The 17,621-nt window shown below is 47.4% G+C and overlaps 1 protein-coding gene across 4 annotated transcripts in view; it reads right to left on the bottom strand.

The window, feature by feature from the left end:
• Nucleotides 1-17,621, bottom strand: part of LOC144608210 (retinoic acid receptor RXR-alpha-A) — a 129,538-nt gene that overhangs the window by 87,602 nt on the left and 24,315 nt on the right. The window contains exon 1 of one of the 4 annotated variants that reach the window (XM_078425765.1): nucleotides 10,242-10,333. The exons of the other annotated variants lie outside the window; for them this stretch is intronic. The gene's annotated coding sequence lies outside the window, so the exon portion shown is untranslated. Of the gene's footprint in view, nucleotides 1-10,241; nucleotides 10,334-17,621 lie in introns of those variants that run through there. 4 annotated transcript variants of the gene reach the window in all.

Raw genomic sequence — 17,621 nt, forward strand, 5'->3', positions numbered from 1 at the left:
ACTCCAGGTGCGGTCTCACTGGGGCCCTGTACAACTGCACACAGTACTCCATCTTGTTTCCCCTTATCCATCTTGGATGTCTTCCCATCTACTGTACATCCAGTACACGGTAGCGCAGCGGTAGAGTTGCTGCTTTACAGCGAATGCAGCGCCGGAGACACAGGTTCGATCCTGACTACGGGTGCTGCACTGTAAGGAGTTTGTACGTTCTCCCCGTGACCTGCGTGGGTTTTCTCCGAGATCTTCGGTTTCCTCCCACACTCCAAAGACGTACAGGTATGTAGGTTAATTGGCTGGGTAAATGTAAAAATTGTCCCTAGTGGGTGTAGGATAGTGTTAATGTACGGGGATCGCTGGGCGGCACGGACTTGGAGGGCCGAAAAGGCCTGTTTCCGGCTGTAGATATATGATATGATATGATGATATGATACACCTCATATACTCTTCCCCACATTAATAACTTCCAGTTCTTCCCCCCAATATTCCCCTTGCGTAGCCTAACCTAAACGTAATTCCCTTTATCCTGCATCTGTGCACTGTGGACAGCTCGACTGTAATCATGTGTCATCTTTCCGCTGACTGGTTAACACACAACAAAAGCTTTTCACTGTACCCCGGAACACGTGACAATAAACTAAACTAATCCAACAGTATGAAAATAGAATTCTCCGATTTCAATAATACCCCCCTAACCCGCTGTCTTTACCCTAACCCCCCCCCAACCTGTTGCACATATTTGTCCCAACACCCCGGTCACCTTGCTCCTTCTTCCTCTGAAGTTTACCTACCGACCATCTGGGTCTCAAATGCCCCCTCTTTCTCTCCCCCTCTCTCCATGTTCTTTCACCCATATTCCTCCCTCCGGCTTTGCATTTCACTCCTCCTCCGCCTCTTCTTTCCTTATCTCACACCCTTTTGTCTCCTTTTCATCTCTAGTCCTTGTCCCTTACTCCACCCATCTGCCGATCGCCCCCGGCCCCCTGACCTGCATCAACCTAACACTTGTGTAGGAAAGAACTGCAGATGCTGGTTAAAATCGAAGGTAGGCACAAAATGCTGGAGTAACTCAGCGGGACAGGCAGCATCTCTGGAGAGAAGGAATGGGTGACGTTTCGGGTCGGGACCCTTCGTCACCCATTCCTTCTCTCCAGAGATGCTGCCTGTCCCCGCTGAGTTACTCCAGCATTTTGTGTCTACCTATCACTTGGCAGGCTTGCCCCACCCCCACCTCTCTTACCCAGCATTCTCCCTCCAACTCCATCAGTCTAAAGAAAGGTCCCGAGCCACTGATAGGATGCCTTCTGAAGAAGGGTCTCGACCCGAAACGTCACCCATTCCTTCTCTCCAGAGGTGCTGCCTGTCCCGCTGAGTTACCCCAGCATTTTGTGTCTATCTTCCTTAATATCGTCTGTTCATTTCACTCCATGGATGCTGCCTGACCAGCTGAGTTTCTCCAGCACTTTCTTTTTTGCTCAAGATCCCACCATCCCCTTGTCTCACAGTACAGTATCTATGGTGGCCAGAAGTACAGTTAATATTTTAAGTCGGTGGCCTGTTATCAGAAGTGCAAGTAAGTATAGATGAACAGGTTTTATGTTCTGTGATATAGTGGAAGGCAGGAGAGATTAAATAATGGGAAGGTTGAGAGTACAAGTTAATACAAGCCTAGAGATGAAACTGTTGAACTATCATCTGAGATTACTTATAAGCCTGTGCTAGGAATGCTGGAAATCTGGAATAGGAAATACTGGAAATGCTGATAATTCAAAACTGCCTGTTTTATAGTCGACCCCAAAAGGATTCAAACATGCTTAGTCAAAGTTCAGCTGCAGTTCCTTGAACTTCATCGGAGTAATGTAGTACTGTAGGAGGTCAAAGACAAGAGGCCAGAGGAGGAGTGAGATGGAGAATTTGTTTCTAATTTTTCATTATGATACACAAGGCCACCATTTGGACCATCAAGTATATGCCAGCTGTCCAAACAGTCCCATCAGTTTCATCCAATTTCAGCTTGAAGTCTGCACCCTGTTCTTATACGTCCCACTGAAGCTCAATATAACCTGGAGGAACAACACTTCAACGACTGACACTGAACTCTATAAATTCAAATCTCCAACTACTAGGGGCAGCACGGTGGCGCGGCAGTAGGGACCCAGGTTCCCAGGGATCCAGGTTCAATCCCGACTACGGGTGCTTATCTGTACGTACTCTCCGTAACCTCGTGGGTTTTCTCCGGGATCTCTGGTTTCCTCCCACACTCCAAAGACGTGCAGGTTTGTGGGTAAATTGGCTTGGTATAGTTGTAAATTGTCCCTAGTGTGTTATAGTATAGTGTTAGCACGGGCTCGGTGGGCCGAAGGGCCCGTTTCCATGCCGCATCTCCAAACTAAACTACTTCTGGCAATCAGTGTTTTTTCCAATCTGTTTCAGGAATGTTCAAATGTTCTGCGTTTGGCTCTTCCTCATCGCACTTCCCTCCAGATGTCTTTTGTTACTCCCGTGTCTTTACCACAATCTTTCAGCTGGCATCACCAACTCTTGCATCCCAGTGGTATGAATCTTGATTTCTCTAACTTCAAGTAACCCTTGCATTCCCTCTCTCTCCGTCCCTCCCCCACCCTAGACACGCCAGCTTCTGATTCTCACCTAGCAAACAGCTAACAATGGGCTGATTCCTTTATCATAGTCACTTTTTTGTTGTTGCATATCTTTCATTCATTTGTTGTGTGTCTCTCTCCATCCGTCCATATCTTGTGTTTCCCTTTCCCCTGACTCTGGCCTGAAGAAGGGTCTCGACCCGAAACGTCGCCCATTCCTTCTCTCCAGAGATGCAGCCTGTCCCGCTGAGTTACTCCAGCATTTTGTGCCCATCCTCAATTAATCTCCCATCGTTTTCACCCTGCCAGACTTTCCCTTCAGCTCTCTTTCCCCACCCCCACCCCACAACTATTTTGCAACTGCAAAGTTGTTTAATTTTCCAGCTTTTCCCAGTTATGATGGAAGGTCACTGAACCTGAAATTTTTGTATCAGATTTTTTCTCTCCACAAAAGAGTCCAAGAAACTACGACGCCTGCTAACGTATTGCCAATCCCCTCCCCTGTCCGGTTTCCCAGCACATGCGTGACTGCATCGGCACGGTAGCGCAGCGGTAGAGTTGCTGCTTTACAGCGAATGCAGCGCCGGAGACTCAGGTTCGATCCTGACTACGGGTGCTGCACTGTAAGGAGTTTGTACGTTCTCCCCGTGACCTGCGTGGGTTTTCTCCGAGATCTTCGGTTTCCTCCCACACTCCAAAGACGTACAGGTATGTAGGTTAATTGGCTGGGTAAATGTAAAAAAATAAAAAATTGTCCCTAGTGGGTGTAGGATAGTGTTAATGTACAGGGATCACTGGGCGGCACGGACTTGGAGGGCCGAAAAGGCCTGTTTCCGGCTGTATATATATGTATATGTATGTATGCATCAACGCTAATTTCCTTCTTTGACCACTGCTAATTTCTTCTCCAATCTCCCCTTCCCATCACCGACTCCCTTCATTTCTCTACCTTTATGCAGGAAAGTATACAAAATCACAAACAGCAAGGATAGGGGTAGATGGTCAGAACCTTTTCATGTCAAAGACGAAAAGGGCATAACTTTCAGATGAGAGTGGCAACGTTTAAAGGAGACTAGACCAAGTGGACCCGTTGGGCCCAAACCTCTCCTGCATTGGTGCAGCACCCTGTCTTCCCCTCCCCTCTCTCCTCAACCCCCCCTCCCCTCTCCCTTCTCCCCCACTCCCCCCCTCCCCCCTCCCTCCCTCCTCCACTCCCCCTCCCCTCCTTTTAAACAGAGAGAGTGGTGGGATGGTCGCAGAGGCAGATATGTTAGTCGTGCCCCAGAGGCTTTTGGATGGACATAGATATGCAGGGAATGGAAGGATGTGGATCATGTTCAGGGAGATAAGATTAGTTTATTTTGGCATTATATTTGGCACAGACATTGTGGGCTGCGTGATCTATTCCTGTGCTGTGTTCGACCTCCAATTCAGAGGATTGCTTGGTGTCTAATATTCATTAATCCAGCTACTCCATTTCATTCTCCCGATTTTTTTCCAGCATTCCTTTGGTGATCTCATGTAATCTTACTGTATTTGAAGCTCGATGCATTGACGACCAGTCTGTTTTCCAGCTTATGACAGAAAGTACCTTTCTTCTCACCCTGTTTCTCTGCATCTTAAATCTAGCTTATCTCTATTAGCTGCTCATAGAGTCATACAAGCATGGAAACAGGGCCTTGGCCCCAACAAAGCCCACACCAGCCAATAAGTCCCAGCTACACAAGTCCCACCCGCCCTCGTTTGGCCCATATCCCTTCAAACCTGCCCTATCCATGCACCTGTCTCACTGTTTCTTAAATGTTGGGATGGTCACCATCTCAACTACCTCCTCTGGCAGCTTGCTTCACACACCCACCACCCTTTGTGTGAAACTCTTGCTCTGCAGGAAAGCCTCCGAATCATCTACTCTTCTTCTTTGCACGGGAGATGACTGACGCGCTGGGTATTTTCTCCTCCTCCAATCCACCTCGGTGATTTAATGTTTCTTGCCCGTAACGACCGACATCATTTTTCCATTTGTATACTCCTGCCTTCCACTAACTACCTCACAGGTTTTTCTTTCCTTTCATTCTTTCCTCCCTCCTCATCACCGCCTGCAAATTAAAACTTACTTTTATACCCAATTTACTCCTGCGCTGAACAAAGTTTCTTAACCCCAGTAGGCCGGCTTACTTCAGCTTTCCAACATCCACAATTTTCTTTGCTGTGTGGGAAGGAACTGCAGATGCTGGCTTGCACCGAAGATAGACACAAAATGCTGGAGTAACTCAGCGGGTCAGGCAGCATCTCAGGAGAAAAGGAATAGGCGACGTTTTGGGTTGAGCAACATCTTTTGCTTTTGCTTCCACTCACCCTCAACTACATTGACAAACTACACTGACAAACCACATGTACAAGGATTATCTTCTCACCCTTCCCGGATACAGTCCACCCTTATGGATCTGTATGTAACGCGTTTTGGTTCTAGCGGACCGCGATCGTGGAGGTGGTCGTCGGGTGTGGCGCAGTGAAGCGGAAAGGCGGCGGTGGGAAGAGAGAGCGAGCGGCAAACATCTTGAAGACCGTCGCATTGGGCACGGGTTTGCAGCTGCTGCAACAACGCAAGGTCCCGGGGCGTTGGATGTAGACGCAGTGCTCGGTACTGCAGCTGCACCTCCCTGGCAATGCACCCACGGATGCCTCCCGGCTCCCGTTGCATCGCCCCCCCCCCACCCACCAGTTAACCAACGAGCTGGCGCCACGTTCCAGATGCGGTAGCAGGGAGAGCGAGCAGCGTGAAGGCGGCGTGAGTGCCGAGCCCGTCCCTGGTGCACCGCGTGTGGAGCCGGCAGCTCTGTGGCTCCCTGGCCTGGGAATTCCCACTGGCTTAATCCTCACCCCAACCCTTCCCCCAACGCTGCATTTCTTCCCACAGGGCTTTCGGATAAACTAGTTGATATTCATCCCCCCTCACTTAGTTACAGCGGACAGTCGGCATTAACAAACACCATCCCCCGCCCCTTAGTCCACTTACAAGCGAGGGCTCACTATTGTTCTTTCCAGGCTGATACCTGAAGGGAACATTCATCAATGCTTGAGTAGGTAGGAACTGCAGATGCTGGTTTAAACTGAAGATAGACACAAAATACTGGAGTAACTCAGCGGGAGAGGCAGCATCTCTGGAGAGAAGGAATGGGTGACGTTTCGGATCAAGACCCTTCATCCGTGCTTAGTTTCAGTGCATCACTGCTTAGTTTGTATTTAACTGGAGCAGATTGCATCGCAGGCCTGGAATGGCCATTGATGCAAGGACTGTGTGTATGAAAAGTCCAGGAAGCACGTTTGACGTCAACACAACATGACACGAGCGATCCCTGGAGTAACTGAGATTATTGGGAATCAGAGAGTCACATCACACACACGGCTGTGGTTGTCAGAGGCCAATCAACAAAAACCCCAGGACATCACCACTGAAGTTCCACAAGATAATATCCTTGATCTAATCACGTTAAGTTGCCTTATGTTTAAACTTCTTGCCAGTGTAAGGTTCAGGAATGGAATTATACAACAATAATTTCCAAACCTTAACTCAATTAATCTCAAGAAGCATCTCACAAATAGACGATCTCCTCGTGAATGATTGTTGGTTGTGTACTCTCTGTGATTTCAACAGCCACTAACTCAAAAAATAACAGGATTACCGTGCGTTATCAGTGTGGGGGGGTTTATTCCAAGAAAACAGTCCACATCACTATTTACTAAAGCATCATCTGTGTGTGCGTCAAACAAACAAGGGCTGGAAAATAAATAAATTTGAGCTTATACACTTATTCTTACAGTTAATTCTGTTTTATTCTGAGCAAATTTTATTTCAGATCCCAACATTTTGGGGAGTGATTTGTGAATTCTTGGAACAAACAATTTCCGTTGCCTGATCAGGCTGCAATGTAGAGGGGGAGAGAGGTCACCTGTACCTCACTGGTGGTAAAGCACTATTGGATCTTTGAAGTCATGGAAGATGTACAAAAATGTACCTTCATTCTTTTACTCATCTCTCTCTCCCAGTAATTAAGTATTCCATGAAAACTATTCTGTCCTTTAGTTTAGTTTAGAGATACAGCGCGGAAACAGGCCCTTCGGCCCACCTAGTCCGTGCCAACCAGTGAACCCCGTGCACGAGCACTATCCTACACACGCTAGGGACAATTTACACTTATACCAAGCCAATTAACCTGCAAACCTCTATGTCTTTGGAGTGGGGGGAGGGGGGGGGAAACCGAAGATCTTGGAGAAAACCCACGCAGGTTACGGGGAGAACGTACAAACTCCCTACAGAGTGCACCCGTAGTCAGGATTGAACCCGGGTCTCTGGCGCTGCAAGCGCCGTCAGGCAGCAACTCTGTCGCTACACCATTGTAGTCGCCCAGGACAATATCTGACAGGTAATGGAGAAACAAGGAACTGCAGATGCTGGTATAGAAAAAAAACCCACAAAGTGCTGGAGCGACTCAGCGGGTCAGGCAGCATCTCTGGAAAACATGGATAGGTGAGGTCAGGACCCGTCTTCAGACGGTAATGTTCATTCCACAATAATCAACGTGTTTATAGGTTGATAGGCTGGCTAAGAGAGAATGCAGATTCAATTTCATGCGATCAATCCCCTTTATATCGATTGTCCCCTTTATCAATGCCGTGACACAAAATGCTGGAGTAACTCAGTGGGTCAGGCAGCATCTCTGGATAGAAGGAATGGGTGACGTTTCGGATCAAGGCACTTATTCACTACTAATTTCCATCCTGCACTCAAATTCACTTGGACCATCTCCGACATCTCCCTACTGTTTTCTGATCTCACCGTCTCCATCACAGGAGACAGACTATCGACTGACATCTATTTTATAGAGTCTGAAGAAGGCTCTCAACCCAAAACATCACCCATTCCTTCTATCCAGAGAGGCTGCCTGTCCCACTGAGTTACTCCTGCTTTTTGTGTCTATTTTCGGTGTAAACCAGCATCTGCAATTCCTTGGTAGACACAAAATGCTGGAGTAACTCAGCGGGTCAGGCAGCATCTCTGGAGAAGGAACGGGTGTCGTTTCGGGTCGAGACCCTTCTGCAATTCCTTTCTACACAAGAGGAAGCAATATCTCCACCATCTCAGGGAAATGAAGAACGGGAAGTAAATGTGCAGGAAGGAAGTACAAACGCTGGTTTACACTGAAGAAGGATCTCGGCCCGAAATATCACCTAATCCTTTTCTCCAGAGATGTTGCCTGACCCGCTGAGTTACTCCAGCATTTTAGTGTCCATCTTCAATGGGAAATAAGTGGTGATCTCGTCAGCAATGTTTACATTCCAAAGCAGAGAGGGGGAGAATATCAAAGGGATTGGTCACACTGAGGTAATAACAGTAAAAGCATTGAGAGAGAAATAATGCAATGATAACAAAGAAGAGGAGGTCTGTGGCTAAAACAACTGGAAGGATGGAATGGCTGACAACCTATCACTAGACGTGGTACAGAACTTATCACAGCAAAGTTGTTCCCAATGTTGGGGGAGTCCAGAACAAGGGGCCACAGTTTAAGAATAAGGGGTAGGCCATTTAGAACTGAGACGAGGAAAAACTTTTTCTGTCAGAGAGTTGTGAATCTGTGGAATTCTCTGCCTCAGAAGGCAGTGGAGGCCAATTCTCTGAATGCTTTCAAGAGAGAGCTGGATAGAGCTCTTAAGGGTAGCGGAGTCAGGGGGTATGGGGAGAAGGCAGGAACGGGGTACTGATTGAGAATGATCAGCCATGATCACATTGAATGGCGGTGCTGGCTCGAAGGGCCGAATGGCCTCCTCCTGCACCTATTGTCTATTGTCTAAAGGGAAGATAGACATAAAATGCTGCAGTAACTAAGCGGGGGGACAGGCAGCGTCTCTGGAGAGAAGGAATGGGTGACATTTTGGGTCGAGGACCCTTTTTCCTTTTTTTTGGAGGAAGTGGGAAGAATGGAAGAAGTTGTTGTTCTGGGTAAGGACCAGCTCCGCTAGGTGGAGGCGAGTGTTAGTTGAGGGAAATTGGCTGGTTCTGCGGTTGAGGAAGAAACGGAGGGCTTTTGAGGCCTTCCAGATGGGGGGAATGGAGGTGTAGAGTAACTGAACAGCAAAGGGGTGCAGGCAGTAATGCATGGTACAAGGGCCGGGCAGGGACAAAGCAAGGAGACATAGGGGATGATTTTACAACAGTGGAGATCAGCAAGAAAATAGCTGGGGACAACGGGAGGTGCTATGGCAGACTTACGGACAAGGTGCATGAGTGTTGCCCAGAGGTGAAAGGGTGATAAACACAATGCAAGAGTCACGCAGGGATGGAGAATATTGACCGGGTGTTGAAATCAAGATTAATGGGCAGTGACTGAGAGTAGGGACAGTTTCTGTATCTAACACAGAGGTCGGCAAGACCTACCCATCTATTCCCTCCATTGTTGGCTGTGGGGTAGGTGAACATATGCAAAATGCAATGATGATCAAGGAAAGGTGGAGCCCACAATGCTCCATTGTTGGCTGTGGGGTAGGTGAACAAATGCAAAATGCAACGATGATCAAGGAGAGATGGAGCCCACAATGGCCCAAACTTCCCGTTCCCCAGACAAAAGCCCCACTCCTCCTCCAACTCCAATCTTATCATATAACGTGGCCTCAGAAAATATTGCCAGAGCCCACATTAACTAAGTCCTCGAATTCAGGGGATACGGACGGGGAAGCCATTCGAGCTCATCACAACCACTACCCGTGGCAGGCTTAGACTGTATTCTATGCGGGCACCAGTGCAGAACTAATGCGATGAGTGAGGTACTGTGTGCATTACACCTGGGGGCTGCAATTCTTCTGTTCTGCTTCACTTCCAGGTCATTAAAGATGAAAAGGATCCAATTAAATTGCGGGCAAAGCTGTTAAAAATCACTCAATTAACAAGCGGAGACGTGCGTGCTTCTGCAGCGGAGTCCGGTTTAAACACACCAGGACAGTGAGCAAACTCACTCTCCCTCCTCTCCCCCCTCTCCCCCCTCCCCCCCCCCCCCCCCCCCCCCCCCCTCTCGTATCGCAGGGACTGAGCAAGGCATTGCATTCCAGTGTAAGGAGGAATCGCAGATGCTGGTTTAAACCGAAGAAAGGCACAAAAAGCTGGAGTAACTCAGCGGGACAGGCAGCATCTCTGGAGAGAACGAATGGGTGACGTTTCGGGTCGAGGCTGTGTACTAATCAAACTTCTCCATTTGTAGAAATCAGAAAATCGTGAAATAATCGGCTTCTAGTTAAGCACAATTGTGGTACAACAGACGATGCCGTGAAAGCACAAAATCTGCGGATGCCAAAGATCCAAATCTTTTTTTAAAAAGAAGATAGACACAAAAAGCTGGAGTAAATCAACGGGTCAGACAGCATCTCTGGAGAAAAGGAATAGGAGACGTTTCGAGTCAAGATCCTTCTTCCACCACCTATTCCTTTTCTCCAGAGATGCTGGTAGACCCGCCAAATTGCTCCAGTATTTTGTGTCTGTCTTCGGTTTAAATCAGTACCTGCAATCCCTTCTTACACATTTAAAAATAAAGAAATTGCTGGAAATATTCTCTGTGGGTCTTGGAGCACTAGCAGAGAAAACAAACCCGACGTAACCTTTTTAGGTAGACACCCTTTCATCATGATCCAGAGAAGATCAGAGGCCAGTGCAAGGTGTTCACACAGATCGTCAATTCTGAAGGCAAGAGAAAGGGTGCACTGTGCGGGTGACGATTCCTGGCCAAATACGTTGCCGTGGAGATGAAGGCAGTGGAAGAGGAACTCAACATCGGGCCAGACCTCGCTGGCTAAACCTGGTCGTTCTGAACGGAACCAAAAAAACATTTGGCAGCACACACAGCAGCGAGTTCAAGACATCTACGAATGAATACACATTCAAAAACAAACAAAAAAAGTCCTGGCCTTTCTGACAGATTCGGAAGGCGGAACCCAGTCTTGGTGAGATCCCCTTATTTAAAGTTCTTGTATTCGACACCACTCTTGCCCAGAATCTGTGACAGCGATGATTTCAACGGAATTGCATGCTGCTCATTAGGAAGCAATTGGGCAATGTAACTACTATAGATTTTTTAAATTGCGTCGGTTCGATGCTTCAAATTATTGAAATGTTTTAGATACTTTTGGTCAACCTTATTTCTTCTTCTAATTTTAAATGTTTCAGATATTTCAGGTCAACTGGGCGACACAGTGGTGCAGTGGTAGAGTTGCTGCCTGACAGCAATGGAGACTAGGGCTGGATCCTGACCACGGGTGCTGCCTGTACGGAGTTTGTACGTTCTCACTGTGACCGCGTGGGTTTTCTCCAAAGATGTGCAGGTTTGTAGGTTAATTGGCTTTGGTAGAAATTGAACATTGTCCCCAGTGTGTGTCGGGTGGAGTTAGTATCCAGGATGGCGTTGACTTGGTAGGGCCGAAGGGCCCGTTTCTGCGCTGTATCTCTAAACTCCAAAATTATTTTTCTTATGATTCCTTACAGCTTTTACAATCAGCGTATCTGGAGCAGACTTTGGTAATTGTTGGAGCTTCTGTGGGCGTTTCAAGGTCAGGACAAATTTAATCTATCTAACTCTCTTTTAAATTTCACCCATTGGTCATGGATGAAGAGTTCTAGGGGCTGGTGGAATCAGGGAGAAGGCAGGCACGGGTTACTGATTGTGGACGATCAGCCATGATCACAATGAATGGCGGCGCTGGCTCGAAGGGCCAAATGGCCTCCTCCTGCACCTATTTTCTATGTTTCTACATTTCTAGGACAGCAAGACCATGGCACTGGAGTCAGAATGCTTCACGACAGATGGATCCTCTCTCTGCACTCCACACAAGTACAGGCATGGAGAGGATGCAGTGGATGTTGGGAGATGAGGAGGGGTGGGTTGGAGGGGAGAATGTGGGGGAAAAACGTGTCAAAATTTACTACGATCTAGGTTTACATTCATCATTGTCACATGTTCCAAGGTATTGTGAAAAAAGCTTTTTGTTTGGCAAGGTATCCAATCAGATCAGATAATACTACACACAAATACAATCAGGTCAACCTCAAGCAGCACGGTAGCGCAGCGGTAGAGTTGCTGCTTTACAGCGAATGCAGCGCCGGAGACACAGGTTCGATCCTGACTACGGGTGCTGAACTGTAAGGAGTTTGTACGTTCTCCCCGTGACCTGCGTGGGTTTTCTCCGAGATCTTCGGTTTCCTCCCACACTCCAAAGACGTGCAAAGATGTAGGTTAATTGGCTGGGTAAATGTAAAAATTGTCCCTAGTGGGTGTAGGATAGTGTTAATGTACGGGGATCACTGGGCGGCACGGACTTGGAGGGCCGAAAAGGCCTGTTTCCGGCTGTATATATATGATATGATGATATGATAAGCACAATAGGTAGAGCAAAAGGGAAGATTCAGAGTGCAGAATATAGATCTCAGCATTGTAGCGCATCAGTTCCATAGACAAGGTCCAATGTCCACAATGAGTTAGACATGAATTGGAAAGTACCCTCATTTATGGAAGGACCTTTCAGAAGCTTGACAACAGAGGGAAAGAAGCTGTTCCCGAGTCTGGTGGTGTCCTCTTTCATCTTCTGTACCTTCTGCATGATGGGAACAGAGAGAAGAGGGAATGACAGGGTGGGATAAGTCTTTGATTATGTTGGTTGCTTTTCTGAGGCAGAGTGAAGTGTAGGTGAAGTCAATGGTGGAATGTCCAGTCTGCGTGATGGTCTGGGCTACAACTACAAATCTCTGTAATTTTCTTTTGGCCTTGGGCAGAGCTGCTCCCAAACCAAGCTGTGATGCAACCCGACAGTATACTTTCTATGGGGCATCTGTAACGTTTGAAAGAGTCATTGAAGGCATGACAAAATTCCTCAGAAGTCAACGGAAGTGGAGGCGTTGGTATGTCTCCTTGGCTGTCACTTCAATGTGGTTAGTCCATGGCAGACCTTTGGTAACATTAACGCCATGGAACTTGAAGCTCTCAACCATTTCCATCTGAGGTGAGAATCTGAGGAGATGCAGCCAAGACCTTTGCAGAAGATCCTGAATAGATCGTCGACCAGAAACGCTGGCTCGATTCCACACTCGGTAGATGCCGTCTGACATTGTGCGGTTCTTCAAAAATTCAATTTAGCATCAAAAGTGGGAAGGATGTTTCCACTAGTGGGAGCGTCGAGGAATAAAAGGACGCACCCTTAGAAAAGAGATGTGGAGGAATTTCTTTAGTCAGAGGGTGGTGAATCTGTGGAATTCATTGCCACAGATGGCTGTGGAGGCCAAGTCAATGGATATATTTAAGGTGGAAATTGACAAATCCTTGATTTGTACGGTTTCAGGGGTTATGGGGAGAAGGCAGGAGAATGGGGTTGAGAGGGAAAGATAGGTCAGGCATGATTGAATGGCGGAATAGACTTGATGGGACGAATGGTCTAATTCTCCTCCTATATCTTATGAAACTGATGATAAATTGCAGCAGACCTTAAAATAAAAAGAGACTACAAGGTTGCACTGAAACACTGATCATTTGTCTAGTTGTAGATGTTGGATAGGGCCAAGGGATGTACTGAGGGTGAGACAGTCAAGACTGGTGGCAGAGTCTGACCTGGGGACAGACAGCACAAAGTCTGGCACTAGTAGCAGTGGTAGGTGCAGGATCCAGCAACAGAGACAGGGGTGAACTATCCAGCTGTTTGCACCGACCAGCGATCCCCGCACATTAACATCATCCCACACACTAGGGACAATTTACATTTATACCAAACCAAGTAGCCTACAAACCTGTACGTCTTTGGAGCGTGGGAGGAAACCCGAAGAAAACCCACGCGGTCACGGGGAGAACGTACAAGCGCCATAAAGACAGCGCCCGCGATCGGGATAGAAACCGGGTCATTGGCGCTGTAAGCACTGTAAGACAGCGAATCTAAAGCTGCGCCACCGTGCCTCCTTCCAGTTCATCTGCTCAATGTTCATCAAAAGTAAATCAGCTTTCCCAACACCCATGTCCCCCACACCCACACGCTGCAATGCATTGGAATCGAGCGATCATTTCAGGTTAGCCGGAGTTGGTGAAGTGGATCTGAACAACGCCCACAGATCCAGGGTTGAACACGTTCCTGGGTTTAGTTATTCCACCTACGGCCCTGAAACCCTCCATTAGTTCCTAGGGTGTAACTCGTTGGCATTTGTTTGATGTGAAGTCAACAGTAGCTGCAAAGAGTGGAATAGCTGCATTGTTTCTGATGATGGTGAGTCGGGTTGCCAACTTCCCCATTCCCAAATAAGGGACAACGGGTGACGTCACTGCCCCGCCTCACCCAGCCAGCGGCCACGTGCTCCCGCTCCACCAACCCGCCTCCCAGCCCGGGCGGCCGCCATTGATGGAGCGGGAGCACATGGCCGCTGGCTGGGTGAGGTCACACGGGGCACGGGGCGGTGACGTCACCCTTTGTCCCTTATTTGGGAGTGAGGAAGTTGGCAACCCCTACTAATACAGGACAAGGGACAAACTAATTTAGCCCAAAATACGGGATGTCCCGGCTAATACGGGACAGTTGGCGACCCTAATGGTGAGGGATCTGCACCCTTCATTCCCATCACACATTCAGCCTCACTCATGGTCTACGGGTTTAGCTTCCAAGGTGGCGCCCAGCGCCCAACACCCAAACCAGGAGACTCTTTGTGTGCTGGTCACAGAAGAGGATCTGTAATCACGCAGCACAATTACTCCACTCTTTTAAATCTCTACTCCTACGGCAACATTTCTGTACACTGCGAATAGCTCGATTGCAACCATGTGTTGTCTTTCCGCTGACTGCTTAGCACGCCACAAAAGCTTTTTTTCTCTGTACTTCGGTACACGTGACAATAAACTAAACTGAACTGGGCATGAGCTGAACAATCCCAGAGATATGAACCTGAGAAGTGTACTGACTGTACCAGGTACATGGGAGGGGGGGGTGGGGGGAGGCCAAATGGGCGAGAGGGGCAAGCACCTCATCGCAGCATGGCTGCCAAATTTCGACCTTGCCCCGTACGAAACTTTCCTCCAGCCCAGAGTTCAGGGCAAGCCCCTGACACTGACACTTCCCTCTCAAGGAGACGGGATGTCTGTGAGATATTTCAGCTCATAGTTCCAACCAGCCTTGTGACTGTTCGCTTGGCTCTGTTGCAAGAAGAGAAGTCAAAAAAAGCAGGCACCAGATCAAGCGATGGCAGGGAGTTCACCGGCAGGTCAGCAGCACACAGTGAAAGTGTCCTCAGCATAGCCTTGTGCCTTCATTTAACCAGGAACATTCTCAATGGAGCAGCCCGCTACCTTGAACATCTCCTTTCAGTTTTCCACATACTGAACTTAAAGAATTCACAAAAGGTGGACACAGAGTGCTGTACTACAGATGCTAGTTTACACCGAAGACACTGCAGGGCTTTAAATGCACCTCAATCAAGCTTCCCGAACAATTAAAGAGAAATTACCCTCCAACCTTACCTTTGTTCCAGGTGCAGACACAAACTGCTGGAGTATCTCAGCAGGTCAGCAGCAAAATCTATATTTTCCTTGATTCTCACCCCCTTTGATGTCTCGTTTTTCACACCTGACACTTCCTTATCTCTGTGTCTCCCTCTCCCCTGACTCTCGGTCTGAAGAAGGGCCTCGACCCGAAACGTCACCCATTCCTTCTCTCCAGAGATGCTGCCTGACCCGCTGAGTTACTCCAGCATTTTGTGTCTATCGTCAATGTTCATATCGCCGGGTTGTAAGCTACCCAAGCAAAAAATTAAGCAAAAAATATGAATTCACAATCCAGTAGAATCAAGTTATGGATAAATTTACCCGTCTAACAAACCACACGCCCCTAACTTCCCATTTAAACACATCATCCACACAAACAAATCAGTCCATCCAGTGAATTGGAGTTTGTGTTCAGAGTTAGTGTTGAGACTCTACTCCAAGACACACTTCAATTTCTTAGTCTCAACGTCGTGGTGATGTTAAAATATAGGGCTATGTACTCAAAAAACATTATGAACGCAGAAATGCTATGTCAGTGTGTCGAGCCATTTCACTGTAAAACTCTGGAACTGAATGATATTAGTTTTTCTTTTAGATCTAGTTTAGTTTATCATTGCCACGTGTACTGAGGTACAGTGAAAAGCGTTTTTTGTTGCATGCTATCCAAACATGTTTACATTCAAGCCGTCCACAGTGTACGGATGCAGCATAATGGAATAACATTTAGTGCAAGATAAAGTCCAATAAAGTCTGATTCAAGATAGTCCGAGGGTCTCCGATGAGGTAGATGGAGGCTCTCTTGTTGGTGTACGAAAATAACTGCAGATGCTGGTACAAATCGAAGGTAACACAAAATGCTGGAGTAACTCAGCAGGTCAGGCAGTATCTAGGAGAGAGGGAATGGGTGACGTTTCGGGTCGAGACCCTTCTTCAGTCTGAAACGTCATCCATTCCTTCTCTCCCGAGATGTTGCCTGACCCGCTGAGTTACTCCAACATTTTGTGTTTACCTCCGACCAAATTGGTATTCCAAATGGTTCCATTTGCCTGAATTTGACTTATATCCATCGAAACCCTTCCTATCCATTTCTGATCGTCATAGAATTACATACATTTACATTGTAGCTTCTATTTCAACATTCATACTGAAACGTGCTTCTGGAAATAAATAAAGGAACTTAATTACTGGTTTGCCACCAAACCAGCCGGAAGCCCTAAAGCCATTTGCCACTCTGACATTTATTAGGCCAAGGACTTGGAATCAACACATTGATTCTCTGATATTCTCTAAACTGATCAAAGCAGACAGACAGATAAAACAGACTCTGAAGAAGGGTCTCAACCCGAAACGTCACCCATTCCTTCTATCCAGAAATGCTGCCTGTCCCACCGTGTTACTCCAAAGTTTTGTGTCTATCTTTGGAATACCAATTTGGTCGGAGGTAGACACAAAATGCATGGCAGATGCAGTATAATGTGGATAAATGTGAGGTTATCCACTTTGGTGGCAAGAACAGGAAAGCAGACTATTATCTGAATGGTGGCCGATTAGGAGAAGGGGAGATGCAACGAGACCTGGGTGTCGTGGTATACCAGTCATTGAAAGTAGGCATGCAGGTGCAGCAGGCAGTGAAGAAAGCAAATGGTATGTTGGCATTCAAAGTGAGGGGATTTGAGTATAGGAGCAGGGAGGTTCTGCTGCAGTTGTACAGGGCATTGGTGAGACCACACCTGGAGTATTGCGTACAGTTTTGATCTCCTAATCTGAGGAAAGACATTCTTGCCATAGAGGGAGTACAGAGAAGGTTCACCAGATTGATTCCTGGGATGGCAGGACTTTCATATGAAGAAAGACTGGATAGACTCGGCTTGTACTCGCTGGAATTTAGAAGATTGAGGGGGGATCTTATAGAAACGTACAAAATTCTTAAAGGGTTGGACAGGCTAGATGCGGGAAGATTGTTCCCGATGTTGGGGAAGTCCAGAACAAGGGGTCACAGTTTAAGGATAAGGGGGAGGTCTTTTAGGACCGAGATGAGAAAGTTTTTTATCACACAGAGAGTGGTGAATCTGTGGAATTCTCTGCCACAGAAGGTAGTTGAGGCCAGTTCATTGGCTATATTTAAGAGGGAGTTAGATGTGGCCCTTGTGGCTAAAGGGATCAGGGGGTATGGAGAGAAGGCAGGTACGGGATACTGAGTTGGATGATCAGCCATGATCATATTGAATGGCGGTGCGTACAGGCTCGAAGGGCCGAATGGCCTAATTCTGCTCCCAAAACTTATGAGCTACAGTTGTTCTGACAGTCCTGTGCTCTTTCAGTACTCATTCTCTAACATGGTAGTGTGTGTTCTCTCTCTCTCTCTCTCTCTCTCTCTTCTCTCTCTCTCTCTCTCTCTCTCTCTCTCTCTCTCTCTCTCTCTCTCTCTCTCTCTCTCTCTCTCTCTCTCTCTCTCTCTCTCTCTCTCTCTCTCTCTCTC

The sequence above is a fragment of the Rhinoraja longicauda genome, chromosome 31, assembly GCF_053455715.1.
Source record: "Rhinoraja longicauda isolate Sanriku21f chromosome 31, sRhiLon1.1, whole genome shotgun sequence".
NCBI lineage: Eukaryota > Metazoa > Chordata > Chondrichthyes > Rajiformes > Arhynchobatidae > Rhinoraja > Rhinoraja longicauda.